General features: G+C 38.4%; 1 protein-coding gene across 9 annotated transcripts in view; it reads left to right on the forward strand.

Annotated features, from left to right (window-relative positions):
- Positions 1–15,717, forward strand: part of NRG3 (neuregulin 3) — a 1,065,062-nt gene that overhangs the window by 330,826 nt on the left and 718,519 nt on the right. The window lies entirely within an intron of this gene.

Here is a 15,717-nt window from a genome sequence, read left to right on the forward strand (position 1 = left end):
ATGGAATTTTAGAGTGTGGTCATTCTAGACTGGCAGCTTGCAGGGTTGAGGAGCAAACAAAGGGGTATGTGGCTCTTCATCAGTTTTCCCTGAGTGATTAGCATTTGAGAAACTGAAGGAAAACAAATCCAAATATCTAAGTTAGCACTGGCTTCACTGACCACTTTTGAGAGGACAATTCCATATACAGCTCTTTACCTCCTTCAGTCAATAAACAATTGTTACTGAGTGAATTCATATTCTTTTATATTGTACAAATCATATCATAATTACTTGGAAATCATATTATCTACATATATGTAGATGGAGCTGAGCCTTTCCTCTGGTCAGGATGCCCTGATTGAATCCATATGCCTCATTTGTTGAATCAAGATCAGTGGTTTAAATGTCAAGGTCTATACCAAAAGGGCTGACAGACTCCTGTCTTTTACTGAAGCCCCCTTGATAGATGAAAAAGGCATAGTCTTACAAGAGGGATGGACATGGATTGAGCTGACTAGAAGAAAAACATATGTCAGAAAAATTACTGAATGCTATCAGACGATATAAAAACATCCCTAAATGTCCTTTAGCCCAAAGCACATTTGTGGACAACAAACTGTTCCTTTTGATTGATATGTGATATGCACATAGGGCGATGTTTTAGATTAGAGGAAGGCAGCCTGGGGAGGACATGAATATCAGGGTGAAGAAGTTGGATTAATAGGGGATGATTTGATTATTTGGGGCAGAGAAAATAATATTTGCAGCTGTGCTTTAGAAGGACCATCTGTGAGTCATATATAGGATGGATTATAAAGAGAAGAGTAAAGACAGAGACACCAGCCAGAAGGCTGTTGGAAAAGTTCAAGCAAGACTTCAGATTAAGTCAGTGGTAATGGAAAAGAAGAGCTGGACTTGGATTCTAATGAGAATTCTGTTTCCACAGTAGGGGTCAGCAGATTGGAAGTAGATGGTAAGGCAGCAAAAAACATCAGAAATGCCTTTCAGTATTTGAGGTTTAGAAATTCAGCTTGGTTTCGGTTTGGATATAGTAATTAACATTTTTATTTATTTATTTTTGTTTGTTATTGAAGTATAGATGATGTATAATATTATATGAGTTACAGGTGTACAATATAGTGATTCACAATTTTTAAATGTTATATTCCATTTATAGTTATTATAAAATATTGGCTATATTCCCTGTGTTGAATAATATATCTTTGTAGTTTATTTTATACATAATAGTTTGTACCTCTTAATCCCCCAGTTCCTCCCCCCACTGGTTTGTTGTCTATATCTGTGAGTCTGTTTCTTTTTTCTTATATTCACCAGTTTGTTGTATCTTTTAGATTCCAAGTGTAAGGATATTACAGAGTATTTGTCCTTCTCTCTTTGGCTTTTTTCACCTAGCATAATACTCTCCAGGTCCGTCCGTATTGTTGCAAATGGCAAAATTTTATTTTTTTTATGGCTGAGTAGTATTCCAGTGTGTGTGTGTGTGTGTGTGTGTGTGTGTGTGTGTGTGTGTGTGACATCTTTTTAACCATTCTTCTGTTGATGGACATGTAGGTTCAAAGATGAAAGTGGCCTACTCTCTTCCACGTAGTAATGGAAAGATACAGTCACTCTGGAAGGTCAGGTCACTGTCTTTGGAGATACTTTACGTGGTAGCATTGCTTAAAACTATGACTTTGTCTGCAAACCAAGAACATAGCCATCTTTCACGGGTGGTCTAACATTAACAAAGATCGTAAGAGATATATAAAATCAGTAGGCAAAATTAATAAATTATAATACAAAATAAAATAAAGACTGTATTAATATGGTTATGTTTAGCCCCTTTTCTCCCTGGAGGTTATACCACCATGGAAAATCAAATCATAAGAATCAAAAGCAGAAGGCTCCTTGGCGGACAAGGAATTAGAACAATGCAAGTTGAATGGATCAAACATTTAACAACAGTGTGGTGCATTCATTTGCTCACAGAAATGGCTCTGCTGGTATGACAAGCAATTGAAATCTCTCTGTCAAGTCTCCATCTCCCTATGGTCAAGATAGGCTGGGTTATGCCATGGTAACAAGTGAATCCAAAAATCTTTTGTTTTGAATTTAATTTTATTTATCTTTTTATACAGCAGGTTCTTATTAGTCATCCATTTTATACGCATCAATGTATACATGTCAGTCCCAATCTCCCAATTCATCACACACCCCCCACACACACCCCACCCACCACCGCTTTCCCCCCTTGGTGTCCATACGTTTGTTCTCTACATCTGTGTGTCCATTTCTGTCCTGCAAACCAGTTCATCTGTACCATTTTTCTAGGTTCCACATATATGCGTTAATATATGATATTTTTCTCTTTCTGACTTACTTCACTCTGTATGACAGTCTGTAGATCCAACCACATCTCTACAAATGACTCAATTTCGTTCCTTTTTATGGCTGAGTAATATTCCATTGCATATATGTACCACATCTTCTTTATCCATTCGTCTGTTGATGGGCATTTAGGTTGCTTCCATGACGTGGCTATTGTAAATAGTGCTGCAATGAGCATTGGGGTGCATGTGTCTTTTTGAATTATGGTTTTCTCTGGGTATATGCCCAGGAGTGGGATGGCTGGGTCATATCTTAGTGGTTTAAAATGCTAAAGGTTCTTTGTTGCTCAACCTATGTGTCCATTTCACATTGGCTGTCTGTCTGTCCCATGTTATGTTTACTTCATGATTAGAGTGGTGGGATGGCTTCTATCTAGATCACTGCTGGTGTCATGGCAGAGAGAAAAGAGACACGTTGAACCACATACCACCAGCTCTTCAAGTTGTTGCAAATGACACATCTCACTTCAGCCCATATTCCATTAGACAAAGCAAATATTATATACTCCCTGAGTTCGGGCAGGCAGGGATGAGTGAGAATGATCCTCTTATAGGGCATTGGGAATATTTAGCATTCTGGAATGCAGTCTGTTGCACTAGTTCAGGTTCGGATGATGACCGACATTTTATCTCTGACTTTTTTTTTTCTTCCTTATTTAACTAAACCTTTGATTGATTATTTTAATATGTTAAATAAAAATGCATCAATCAGGTTACAAGAAAGTCTTTTTAGAGTGAGAAATTTTCTAACTCTTTAAGGTAACACTGTGTGTCTCTACTTTGATTCACTGAAGTAGACTGTACCATACAATTCAGGACAGTGCTCTTATATTTTGGAATCCACCTCACTGTATAACCCATGCATTAACAGGAACTTTATAGAATCAGAGGTGCTGACAGTCTATACAAGCTATGTATTAGTCAAGATAACTATTGTTATTTTGTAGTTAGTTTATAGTAAACATCTCGGTGTCTTAATACAACAAAAGTTTCTTTCTTGTTGATATCATAGTCTGATGAGGGTCTGGTAGTTCTCTTTGATGGCTGTGCTCTGTGCCAGATATCTTCTCTTTGACACTCTATTCACACCCATCCTCCACCTTGGTGTGTGCCTCAGAGGCTGTCCTAATTAGACTTCATCAGGGGCTCCGTTGCTATCTATTTCTGGTTGGGTTTAGCCATTGGAGGACAATAACAGAAAATTACTGAAGAACAGAAGGGAATAGGTTGAAGTTTTTATTTCTGCAGTGGTCTCTCTCCTGGCAGTGTGCTTCTTTTAAAGAGAAATTCTCCAGTCAAGTGGCGTTCTTCATGCAACTCTCCCTCTGGGTTCTGGAATCTATATCCTTCATTTACCTCTTCAGGCCTAGGAGTAAGAATGTCTCCCCATTGTTGGTAAACACCTGGGGCACTGCATCATTCTTCGTTGCTGTCAGTAAAGCTTGCCCTTGCCTATGTGATTTGTTCCTTTGCATCCACCTCAGTTTTTCAATCTGTGTGAGCCACATGGTTACCTACTAGGACTCTGACATATATTCTCAAAGCTGTCTGGTAATTCAAGCTCGTTCCACGTTGTGATGCTACCATCTTAAACACGTGAACTCTGTGGTTGCTGTGGAAGTAAAGGCAGACTGTGGACACTTGAACAGGGTTTTGTGGTCAGCCCTGTATGTGCAGATACTACCGCCCACATCTCGTTGACCGGAGCCTAGTCACATGGCCCCAGCATAACTGAAATGCAGTCTTCTCGTGGACCCAAAAGGTGGGAAAGAAATGGGATTTGCTGAGCACAGCATTATATGTGCCACAGGTGGAGGTGGACAGTAGGTAGATGGAATGTGGGCATTAACTCAGAAAGATGATATTAAAGACATATACAAGAAGTTTGGAGGATACTAAACATTGTGCCAAATTCAACCAGGTGCATCCTCCCATCTCTCGACCAGATGTCCTTACATTTACAGATAACATCATCATTCTCCAATTTACTCAGGCTCTCTGACCTTCAGTCTCTTCCTCTATTTATATATTAAGTTAGGACTAAACTTGCAGTTTTCAGTTCTGTGGTTCTTCTGCATCCCACCTGTTCCTTTTCATTTTAACTAACGGCGACCTGGCTTAATGTGCTAGGCGAAGCTGCACAAGTAAATGAGAATTGTTGGAGAAATGGTCTATAGAAAAAAAGACAACAAATGGCAGACTCTCAGGTATGTCCACAAACATGGAAGCAAAAGGAGAAGTCATAAAGATAGACCAAGAAGGCTCAGTAAGAGGTGTAAGAATTAGCACAGTATCATCAGAGACAGTTCAGGAATGAAGTTTGTGAAGGGGGCATGATCAAAGGTGACAGATTTGGGTAGGTATGAGAGGACATGCAAAGGAAGTTTAGGCATTCATGCTTACGTCTCGACCAATATTGGATTGGACTGAGCAATCAGGAGGCACTGAATGCTGCATAGTGACGATGGAGAGGAGGAGGTTTCAGAGCAATGAGTGCCTGCATTCCCATCACTATCATGCTTGCTTCCTTTCCATCCTCAGCACAACAGTTTACCTGGTACCTTCCCCAAAGATCTTACTTTCTTTACCTTCTACCACATCTATTTTTCAACTCCAGATATCACTATTTTCTCTACTCTTCCTGTCTTTGAAGCACACCTTATTTGTGTTATTTAATCACAGTTGGTTCTCAATCATTACTCAATAATACTTTGATTCTTACTGATTCTCTATTCCAATGTTCTGTTCTAAATCAAACTTATTAAGCCTCTCTTAACCACACACATACCCTTCAATGAAGCTCTGCTTTTCTTCCTTCTACCTAAAATTTCTTTGTTCCTTTGACTCCTTAGTATGTTTAAGAAAGTAGAGACTTTCCTTTCTAAGGAATATGTTGCTGTTTGCTTTTCTCACTCCCCAGAACACCTTAATTCCTCCGGTTTAATTAGCATCTTCAAATACTCAGTTTCTCCACTACTGCTTACTCCTTTGCTTCAGAGATTAAGAATAGATTGAGAACAAATCATTGAAATCTCCATGACCACCTTTAGATGATATGTGTGGCCTCTTCCCCACCAGACCCTGACAATTTGCTAAACAAATGATTATCATTGGCATAATAGCCAGTTCTTTTCATTTTCCCCAGCTAACCCTCTGCTGAAATTGCTAATAAGCTTCAGAAATGGACAATGGCAGGCAGGCGATATGGCTAGAGTGGGAGGCCTTGCTAACCCACAGGCAGCAAATCTAGAAATGAGCACGCTGCAGGAATAGTAGTCCCATCTCCAGAGGTAGAGTCCCCCATCTCTTCTAATCTCCCCAGTACTAGGGTTATTAGGTACAGACTGAACCACGCTTGAGGACTGTTCACTGCTTTTCATTTGGCTTTCCCTTTGGGCTGGCTGAAGTAATTGTTTGCTTTCCAACGTTCAGATGCTTTGAGTGTGTGCTCTGTATTGTAGTTATCGCAGTGACCTTTACACCGAGCTACATATTAAAGTATTTTTGTCTATTTTTTATGTATTCTAAATTTCTTCTTTATCTGTAAATTCATCCTCATCTTTATGCCCAAAATAGGAGAAATAGTACATTTGAAAACTAATCACGTAGCACATTTGCAAGGTATGTTCCCATACTTTGTCTGCTTTAGCCTCAAACCAAACTATAAGGTTGATATTGTTAATTCCATGTTACAATGAAGGAAATTGTGGCTGGGACAGGCTCAGGCTCTTGACTAGCTGGCTCTTGTTCTTTGTAGTTCCTGTTCCTGGATGCTAAGTCCTTTTATCTGCATTTCTGCTTTCCTAATTGCTTTTGACAAAAGGAAACAGGAACATGCTTGAGAAGCAATAGACTTTCCAGATGAGTTGCCAGACTAAATGACCTTTAAGGTTTGTTCCAATCTGGATGTCTCTGATTCCCTCCTGATTATAGTGTGATAGTATTAGGCAATCATTGTAATTGTCCTAGCTGAATGAGAGAGTAGCTGACTGAGTGACTTATTATTTTCAGCAATAATTTTTAATATCTTCTATTTTTATTAATTAGGAAAGAAATCCCAAGGTCTCCAAGGGAAAATGTATATTTACTTGCACTTAGAGTTCAGTAGTAAAGAGCATGGGCCACTTACTAGTAGATGATTTGGGGTAAGTTAACATTTCCTTTCTGCCCCTTAGCCCCTTATTCATAATATGGGGTGAATAACATACCTACCTGTAGAGTTTTTGTGAGGTTCAAATTACTGTGCACGTGTAAAGTGCTTAGAATGGTGCCTGGCACATAGTAAGTTCTCAATAAACAGCAGCTGACCTTATTTTTTGTAAAAATAGAAAAGATGTATAAGGAAACTGTCATTTTAAGAATAGTTAGCATCAATTGATTTACAGCTTAAAGTTGCTTATAGTATTTGACCATTGAATTTTTGCAAAACACCTTATATGCATTATCTCATTTAACCCAAACTATCAGAGACTAACAGTTATTATTACCATTTAATAGATAAGGAAACGGAGGCATAAGAAAGTTATTTAACTTACTTCAGTCTCATAGATATGAATTACGTAAGAACGAATCAGACAGGTTTGTCTGGAGAAAGGCCATAGCTCTAACTAATGTGCTAAGCCTTTCTGGTATGTTTTAGATTAAACAATGATTAAATAAAATTGAAAGTCTTTTAAATGCAATTGGGAACGGTATCGTAGAATTATACCTGTATTCCATTTCTACTATAATCAGACATTTAAAATTGTATACCTTGATAAGTCACTGGCGTGACCCGCAAAATTGTAAATAATGAAAGTAGATCCTTGCGATGAGTGTTATTATGAAGCGCTTTACTTTCATTCTCTCACCTAAAACTCTCAGAAGAGGCTGGAGCACAGAAGGGTATGTGCCACACCCTTAACCATAGTGCTTCCCACCTTGCTCTTCATCTTGTCAATTAGATAGAAGAACAGTCAAAAATATGTTTGAGGATCTTTGTTTTTTGTTCTTTCCTGAATGCATATCAATAATAGGAGGAAAAATATCTAAAATACATATGAGGGGAAAAAAAGATTATTTTCAAAAACAAAACCCTCTAGCTTTTAAGTAATTCATCACAGAGATAAAGCAGTACAGTTTCATGCCTCATAACAATTTAATAAATATTACTAAAATATGGCACCTGCTACCATGACTCATTAGCAAGCTGTTTGTGTAATATAAAGTTATCCAGAATTGTTTGGGGGAGTTGGTATGTTAATGTAATACACAAAATAATCTCTGAAGAAAGTCAGGAACATATGGTCTCTGCTCATCAGCTAACCCCCAGGGATTGCACCAGAATCTCTTTTCTTATAGCTCCATGACATTGAGAGGAGAGATGGGAAGAAGATAGGGGAAAAAAGAGCAGTGGGAAGAGAAACATTGATTACTCAAACCATCAAATTGTACTTGGAAGGATAAGTCAAGAAGCACAAAGTTAACATCTTCAAGGAATCTGTTAAAATACAAGTGGAACATTGCAGCATTGGAAGTTTTCAGAATATATGTTCTGAATCTTGGCACACAGTTAATCCTTTCAGCAACCACGATAAAGTGCTGCATATAGCATGCCACTGGCCCACATAAATGAGTTGGACGCCATCTATCAAAATCAACATTCCTTTGAACATATTTTCAATGTTTTAAATTCCAAAGTTTACGCACATATTAGACCATCTCTCTCTTAAAAGGAATATGATATATTTTCTAATTTAAAGAGGCCTATCTTGTCCCAATTAAATGTGTTTGAATAGAAAACTGTAGTGTTAACAACATCTGTCAGCGATCATTTACGTATAAGTAGAAGTATGTACTTTAAGGATTATGTTTACTTAATAATCATCCCTGCTCCCTGGAATTGGGAGATCAGAAACTTTTTTCTTTTACCCAATGATATGATATAACCACTATATCAGATTTTGAATACAAATTTTGAATAACTCTATCATTGCAGGATAAGGCCTGGCTATTAGTTGGAACAATAAAATGATTGGTCAGTACTTTACATTCTGCAGCATCTTTTTAATGGAAGAATTATCTCAAGAGTGCATTTTTAAGACAGTTCAGTAGGGCTCTTGTGAATGCGTTGTTTTTGTTTAGTTGGAAAACTTTTAAATGAGGTATTATTTTATCACTTTTACGTTTGTGTTCTTTTGTTTTAATTTGCTAATCCTTTCAGTTTCACATTTTATCCTAAGTCTAGGTAAGATGCAGCCCCAAACCTTCCCCCAGGCAAAGTCAACCTTGGGTTATTTAAAGAGTGGCTTTATGACAATTTCATAAGTAAATGTAGTTAATGAAAAAAAGCAAGGATATATACTTAAAATAAATAAATATAATAAGTAATTCTTTCACTTAAGATTTGGATTACTTCAAGAAGGAGTGGGATTAGGATATAACTATATTAATATTGATATTGGTATATATTTTATATACATATAAAGAAGATTTTCCTGAGAAAATAGAGAAGTAACAGGGAGAAAACTGAAATATGACTATAACATATCCAGACAAGAGGCTTTGTATAGAGGAAAAGAGAGCACTAAAGTTGCCAAATATAAAGATTTTATAGATAGAGTTAATATTTCTTTTATTTAGGCATCTGAGGCTTGGTCAGACTCTTCTCAATGAGTCTATTTTAAGGTGAAGTTATTAAAGGCTGGCTCCCATTTCACGGAAATTATCTCAAGTTGTTTTGTCTGGAAACAACCTGCCTCATGTGATTGTACTCTGAAGCACTCCAGCTAGAAGGCGGCTCTGTGACTTGAAATTTAAATATACAACAAATTCAATCAGGTGCCAGGGTGCCTGCCTGCCGGCCGGCCATATTGAAAGAGGGGAGAAGTGAGGGGCAGGGGGTTGAATGGAGATTGGGATGTGTGAAAGGGAAGACTTAAACTTTGGGGCTGGAAGAGCGCAGGGTGCTGCAAGAAGCAATGTGTCAAGCTGAATAATTCATGGTGCAGTACTAATTTTGACTCTGGAGAAAATTGCCTTCTCGCTGTGCCAACAGCTAGGCAGTGAGACCAAAAATCAAAGAGGAAGCTAAATGGAAGGGGAGAAAACACCCCGAATCAACACAATATCAAATTGACAACCTGTTTAAGGTTGCAAGTATTGTCAAAACACGTGAATACACGTTTTAAACCTTACCTACAATTGAGCATTCAGATTTATGCACATACTGATTTGTATGCAATAATAGGTAAATATTTTATAATTACCTTCCAAAATAACTCCTTGATATTAATGCAGAGACTTCCAGTAAGGAAATAAGCATTTGTGTTGTTCATTGGTACTTGGTAAAAACAAACTGCATGTCTTGGTATAGTGTAACGGATCCATCATCATTTTCTACTTACACAGTCATATGAGTGCCAGAAATGACCTTTTGAGTTAATTAACAAAGCTGCCATAAATATGGAACTTGATAAATGTTAATATTTATTGGAATTCTAAAATCCAGATGGTCTTCCTTCCAGTTTCCTGAGTAGATGGAATTAAATAAGAGTACTTCTAAAATACTACCTTAGGCTTCCTATCTATCACCTGTTCACTTAATTCTTTTCTTTAATGATTAGAATGAATTACGAATATTTCTAAAAGCAAACCACTGATTCAAGTTTAAGCCATTAACCAGGGTTTAAACTATAGGACTTTTTGCTCAAATATAGCAGCATTTAGAAATTTGGTCCTTCATTTCCTTTTCTTTAAAGAGTTCTTTAAGGAGTTCAAATAGCTTCTCAGAGGTAAATGCAGGATTAGATAATGAAGATATTTGAGGTGAAGTCTTTCTCATTTTGTTTGTTTTGTTTTCTAAGGAAAAGCCAGATTTGACTCCGGGTCGTAGAAAGGCATCCTTGGCAGAAAAATGCCATCCCATGAGTGGCTGAATAAGAGTGTGCATCCTGCCTGCTCACAGGTAGCCAAGCGAGTCTTCTGGGACAGAGCAGGGTTTCTAAAATCACCTCTGGCAAAGATGAGGGCTTTTCCTTAGTGGTTTGCACTGTGGTATAGGGCTGTTGAGACACCATTCTTTAGGACTGGCTGGAAATAATAGTTACTTAAAACTAGGAGACCTGGGGCTTCCCTGGTGGCACAGTGGTTGAGAGTCCACCTGCCGATGCAGGGGACACGGGTTCGTGCCCCGGTCGGGGAAGATCCCACGTGCCGCGGAGCGGCTGGGCCCGTGAGCCATGGCCGCTGAGCCTGCGCGTCCGGAGCCTGTGCTCTGCAACGGGAGAGGCCATAACAGTGAGAGGCCCGCATACCGCAAAAAAAGAAAAAAAACAAAAAAAAAACCTAGGAGACCATCAGCAAGCCAGTGTAAAATTCAGTTGAGTGTGCATAGCCTTCCAGAATGCGTTTAGCTATTGCTATGGTACCTAGTATGGCATAGTATTTAGTTTGTCTTAATATAGATTTTGGAGACAGGACGGCAGGCTGGCAGCACAGAGCGTATTTTGGAGGTGCCGTTAACATACCTGTTCCTCTGAAATGCAGTGCCCTGTGCCCCTTTAACAAGGACCTAAGGTGACAAAGAGTGCTGAGTTTGTCAGGATGCTTGCTGTCTACTTTTTAGGTCCCTGCAATGGCAAGATCACCGTGTGGGTCATCGTGCAGGAGGGGGCTGTGGAGACAGAAGACATGGGTTCTCTTTCTAGGTCCTCCACTTACTGGTTCTTCACTCTTGGGCAAGTCCCTTCAATTTGCTTGGTTTTCGTTTCCTCATATGTACAATGATCATTTTCCTATTAGTTGGAACCATATGAAATTGCTGATATTTAACTGACCTGGGAAAACAGCAGTTTCTTATGGTTCAAACTAATAAGTCCTTCCGAGACTTGTTCTAAGGATCAAATGCAAAGCACCTTGTACATAAGCACACAAATGCAAATTGCATGCTTGTCCTGCTAGAGTCAACATTTTGTGGAGACTCGGTGAGATAGTATCTGAAAAGCAATAATAGCATTCAGTAAGAATCAGTTCCCTTCATTGTGATTCCAAGCACTTTAATTCAAGCACTTTTTAAATTTCAGCGACTGTCTTAAACTTAACACTTTTATAGTGTTTTACAACTTAGAAACTGCTTTCACATAAATTAGCTTATTTGCTTTTTATAACAACTCAATGATAAGGAGATGAATTTTCTAGAGAAGTTGTGACTTGAGCTGGGTTATCCAGGAAGGTAGAGGGATCTTGCACATTGCTGTTTACAGTATATGGTCATAGCCACATACTCATGTCCCAGAATTAGTAAAACATTCAGCCCGGGAAACAAAACATGTCAGTGAAAGGCATGTCACTTTCCAATCTGCAGTCAGAAACAATTAGATCGGTGATCTTAAAATATTTTGATCAGAAACTAACACAACATTGTAAAGCAACTATACTCCAATAAAAATTAAAGAAAAATTTTGATCACACAACCTAAATGTAACAATGTTAGGAGTAGGAAACATTAATTCATGTGTGATTATCTGTGAATTGTCTGTGCATGACAGAAGTAACACCTTGTGAACATTATAAAGTATACATAAACATCAAAATTTTTAAAGAAAAGATTTAGAAATGAATGTATTACAAAGTTCTAATATTTTCTCCCTGTATCCCAAAGGACTGCACAATTACAGCTGCTTAAATAGCAATACTGGTGGATTTCTATGAGTTCCATGACTCCCAGGCCCTGCTGAAGGCCCCAAAGACAGGGAAAGCTTTGGGATTTGTACTCAGGTCAGAATGGTTTCTGAACTTAGTGCAGCTAGAACCCGAACATGTGACTCACAAGCGAGGGAGCAGGTATGGGGGTGCTGGCAGCCTTACTTGGAATCAAAGGTCTTATCACCCAACACTCTAATTTTGGGCAAGGTGCAAGCTCCCTCAGCCTCAGTTTCCTAAACATGGGTTTATTTTGGGATAAGAAAATAAAGAAATATTTTGGGGAAAGTACTTTCCAGTCTATATTATAAAATATAAGGCATTATCAGTGTGCTTATTTTTGTTTTCTATACCAGCATTTTGGGTAATGTAGGCAACACAGTAGGGATTTGTTCAATGAATGAATGAGAAAAGAAATTAATTAATTGGAAGAACACATTATCTTGCTATGTCACTAAAGATGTTTCCAGAAACAGAAAACATATGAAAATATATTGTCAGAGCAAGGTTTCTTGGATTTTGTTTGTTGGCTTAATTTCAAATAATGAGAATAATGGAGATAAATGACTCCAGAATTGGTTAATTTAATAGCTCAAAGACATTGGTAAGGACCCACTGAGTTTTTTGAACAGTGACTCTCTTTGGCTGGATCTACTCAATTTCCAAGATGCTGCCACGGTTCTAAGCAGCTAGGAAGATGGCAGTGTCCATAGGCTCAGTGGCTGTTTTTATGCCACAGGCTCATTCTTTCAGGACAAGAGAAATGATACTGATAGGATTTCTTTGGCTTAATAGAGGTTCAACCTTAGGGTTGGAGAAAGGGTCAAGCCTCCCTTAAACCAAAGGAATTTTATGACCAAAAAGGAGAAGCAGCTCTGGCCATCGATTGGGTCATCAGCCAACAACATTGCTCCACTAGCCTGTCCATGGCTTGTTGCTCACCCTTGCAGGCAGCCCACTGTCTCTCCTGGGGTGTGCGACCACCCAATGTGTGAGTAAGGCAGGTATCTGATTGTATTCTATCATGCTTTTTTATTTTCATTTTTGACAAAGACCTTTATTTCACAGTGACTTCTTCACAAGTTTCTTCAGATACTAATAGAAATAGGGAAGTAAAAATGCACAGTTTCTGTTTCCTCCAGCTAGGGTGTCACTCTGTTTCTCATTCATCTTACTAAAGTTCGTGGATTCTTGCTCATGACCCCCCCTTCCATGGCAAATATCAGTTAAGCACTTATATCTAGGGAAGCCCTCCTTTATTAATGTGAAGTTAATTAAGAATGTGTGCGTCTCCGACACTTATCATTACAGTGAGAAGAAATTAATTTTTTCAAGTCCAGTGAAATTTCATTAAGTGAAAAGCTTTTAACTCTTATAATAATACATGTGAAGAATTATGAGAAATAATTGGCTGTATTTCTGGAACAGATGCATTTAATAATAGGTCAGCTGAGCACAATGACTGTAAATCAAATTTGAATGCAGGATTTCTCAGGTGATGACAAATGGGAAAATATGGCTTATTGGTAATATTTTGACTTCAGATCATTTAAAATACTCAGGACTCATTCTTCTAGTTTCATTTCACCTCTTGCTTTTTTTTTTTTCATCATTCTTTTAAACTTAATATGTTAGAGGTCTCGCTTCCAGCTATTCTTTGTTCATCTCCAATTCAAAATCTATTTCTATTTTATCAGTAATCATCAGTGCTACTACCATGATTAATATGAGTATGTCTGTGTGTATGGATTGGTGTGTGTCATGTGAACTTTAAGACAATTTTATGCAGAATCATCTTCTGTTACTACTTTTCAAGTCATTAGCATGACCAGCCAAAGTGTTCTGAATAAATTACGTAGTTCATGGCTGAAGCAAGCATTTGTTTTTCAACAATTTGTGTTCATACACCTCAACTTATGCCAGACAGACAGACATCTAGTTACGCCGTCTGACATATATGGTACTTTGAAGCTTTGTACTTAAACATTTAAAAAAGTGTGGTATTTCTGATATTCTGTGGACCTAATTTTTTCAGGCAGTATGTCTTTTTTTTTTTTTTTTTTTTTTGCGGTATGCGGGCCTCTCACTGCTGTGGCCTCTCCCATTACGGAGCCTGTCCGGATGCGCAGGCTCAGCGGCCATGGCTCATGGGCCCAGCCGCTCCGCGGCCTGTGGGATCCTCCCGGACCGGGGCACGAACCCGTATCCCCTGCATCGGCAGGCGGACTCTCAACCACTGCGCCACCAGGGAAGCCCCAGGCAGTATGTCTTTGTAGTTTTAAGAACTTTGGTAATTATCTAGATTTGGTGCTTTGTAAACAATTAAAATAATACTTAATCACTTATAGAAAATATGCCAATTCCTTACTGCAAACCATCTGACTTCGTGTATGGTTTGTAAGGAAAATCCTTGGGTATTTCTGTGTATTTTATGTTTCCTTCACAAGGCCAGATGATTTCCTTCAGAACCAAGGAAAAGGAGCACTTAGAAAGTGTTGAAAATCAATTATCTTATAATTTGATATCTACTCTGGTGCACAGTCTGAAATATCAGCGGTGGTTTACAGAAAAGTCTTTCACATATTTTTAACACTGTATCTTTCTAAATGTTTTAACCAGTTTATTGCTCTTTTGTACTCAAAAGTTGTGTTTCAGCTTAATGATTACAGGTACAGAGAGTGACGTGCTTTTCTTCCCTAGAAAATTACTGAAAAACTAGACGTCAGAAATCAGATTTTCTAATCTTCGTCCAGTCTACCGTTTAACATAAAAAGGATTCTCATATTGTGTTTCTGCAGATCACGTACACTGAGCAAACCCAGACAAAGCAGTTCTGCTGCTGATCTTGAATTAAGATAGTCTTTCCACAATTCAAAGAAAGAAATTAATAGACATGATGTTTTCAATTAAAGTTATTCTTTATTCAGTTAATTTCCTGAAATTGTTCATCTTCCAGGAAGGCCTAGGATGAGCTAAAAATAGAACTTGGAAACAGCAGCTTCCACTCCATATGACAGGGTTTTGGTGAGAGTGTCTACAGGGGTGGTGAGCTTTGTCACATGTGTCATGTGGCCACATTTCTGGTGGCTCCTAATGTGGTTAAGACCATGGACTCTGCATCCTGACTATTTGGGCTCCATCACTCTTAGCCAAATCCTAGCTCAGATGTTCTAAAGTGTCATTCCGGGACCAGCAGCATCAGGATCACCTGGGAACTTGTTACAAATGCAAATTCTCAGCCCGCACTCCAGACCTACTAAATTAAATCCTCTATGGGTGGGGCCCAGAATCTACAGTTTCACAGGCCCTCCAGGTGATTCTGATGTTGCCTAGAGCCTAAGAACCACTGTCCTAGATCCAGCAGTGGACAAATTGCCTAATATCTTCGTGCTTCACTTTTCCCAGTTGTAAGTGTGGATAATAATAACGTTTATCTCATAGGGTTATTGTGATGATTAAAGAAAATCGTGTAGCGATTTCTGCAAAAGTGCCTGGCATATAGTGAGTAATCTCTAAACACACAGATACGTGGCTTCTATGTGCTCCAACATTTGAGCACATTTGAAAACCAGTGTCTAATATGACATTTCTTTCTTCAGTCAGTCACTGCAGAACTAGGGTTGCAAATTCTTGACACTAATGCATATTTTAGAAAGTGAAAGGTTAT

Source organism: Orcinus orca, chromosome 14 (assembly GCF_937001465.1).
Source record: "Orcinus orca chromosome 14, mOrcOrc1.1, whole genome shotgun sequence".
In the NCBI taxonomy this organism is placed as follows: Eukaryota; Metazoa; Chordata; class Mammalia; order Artiodactyla; family Delphinidae; genus Orcinus; species Orcinus orca.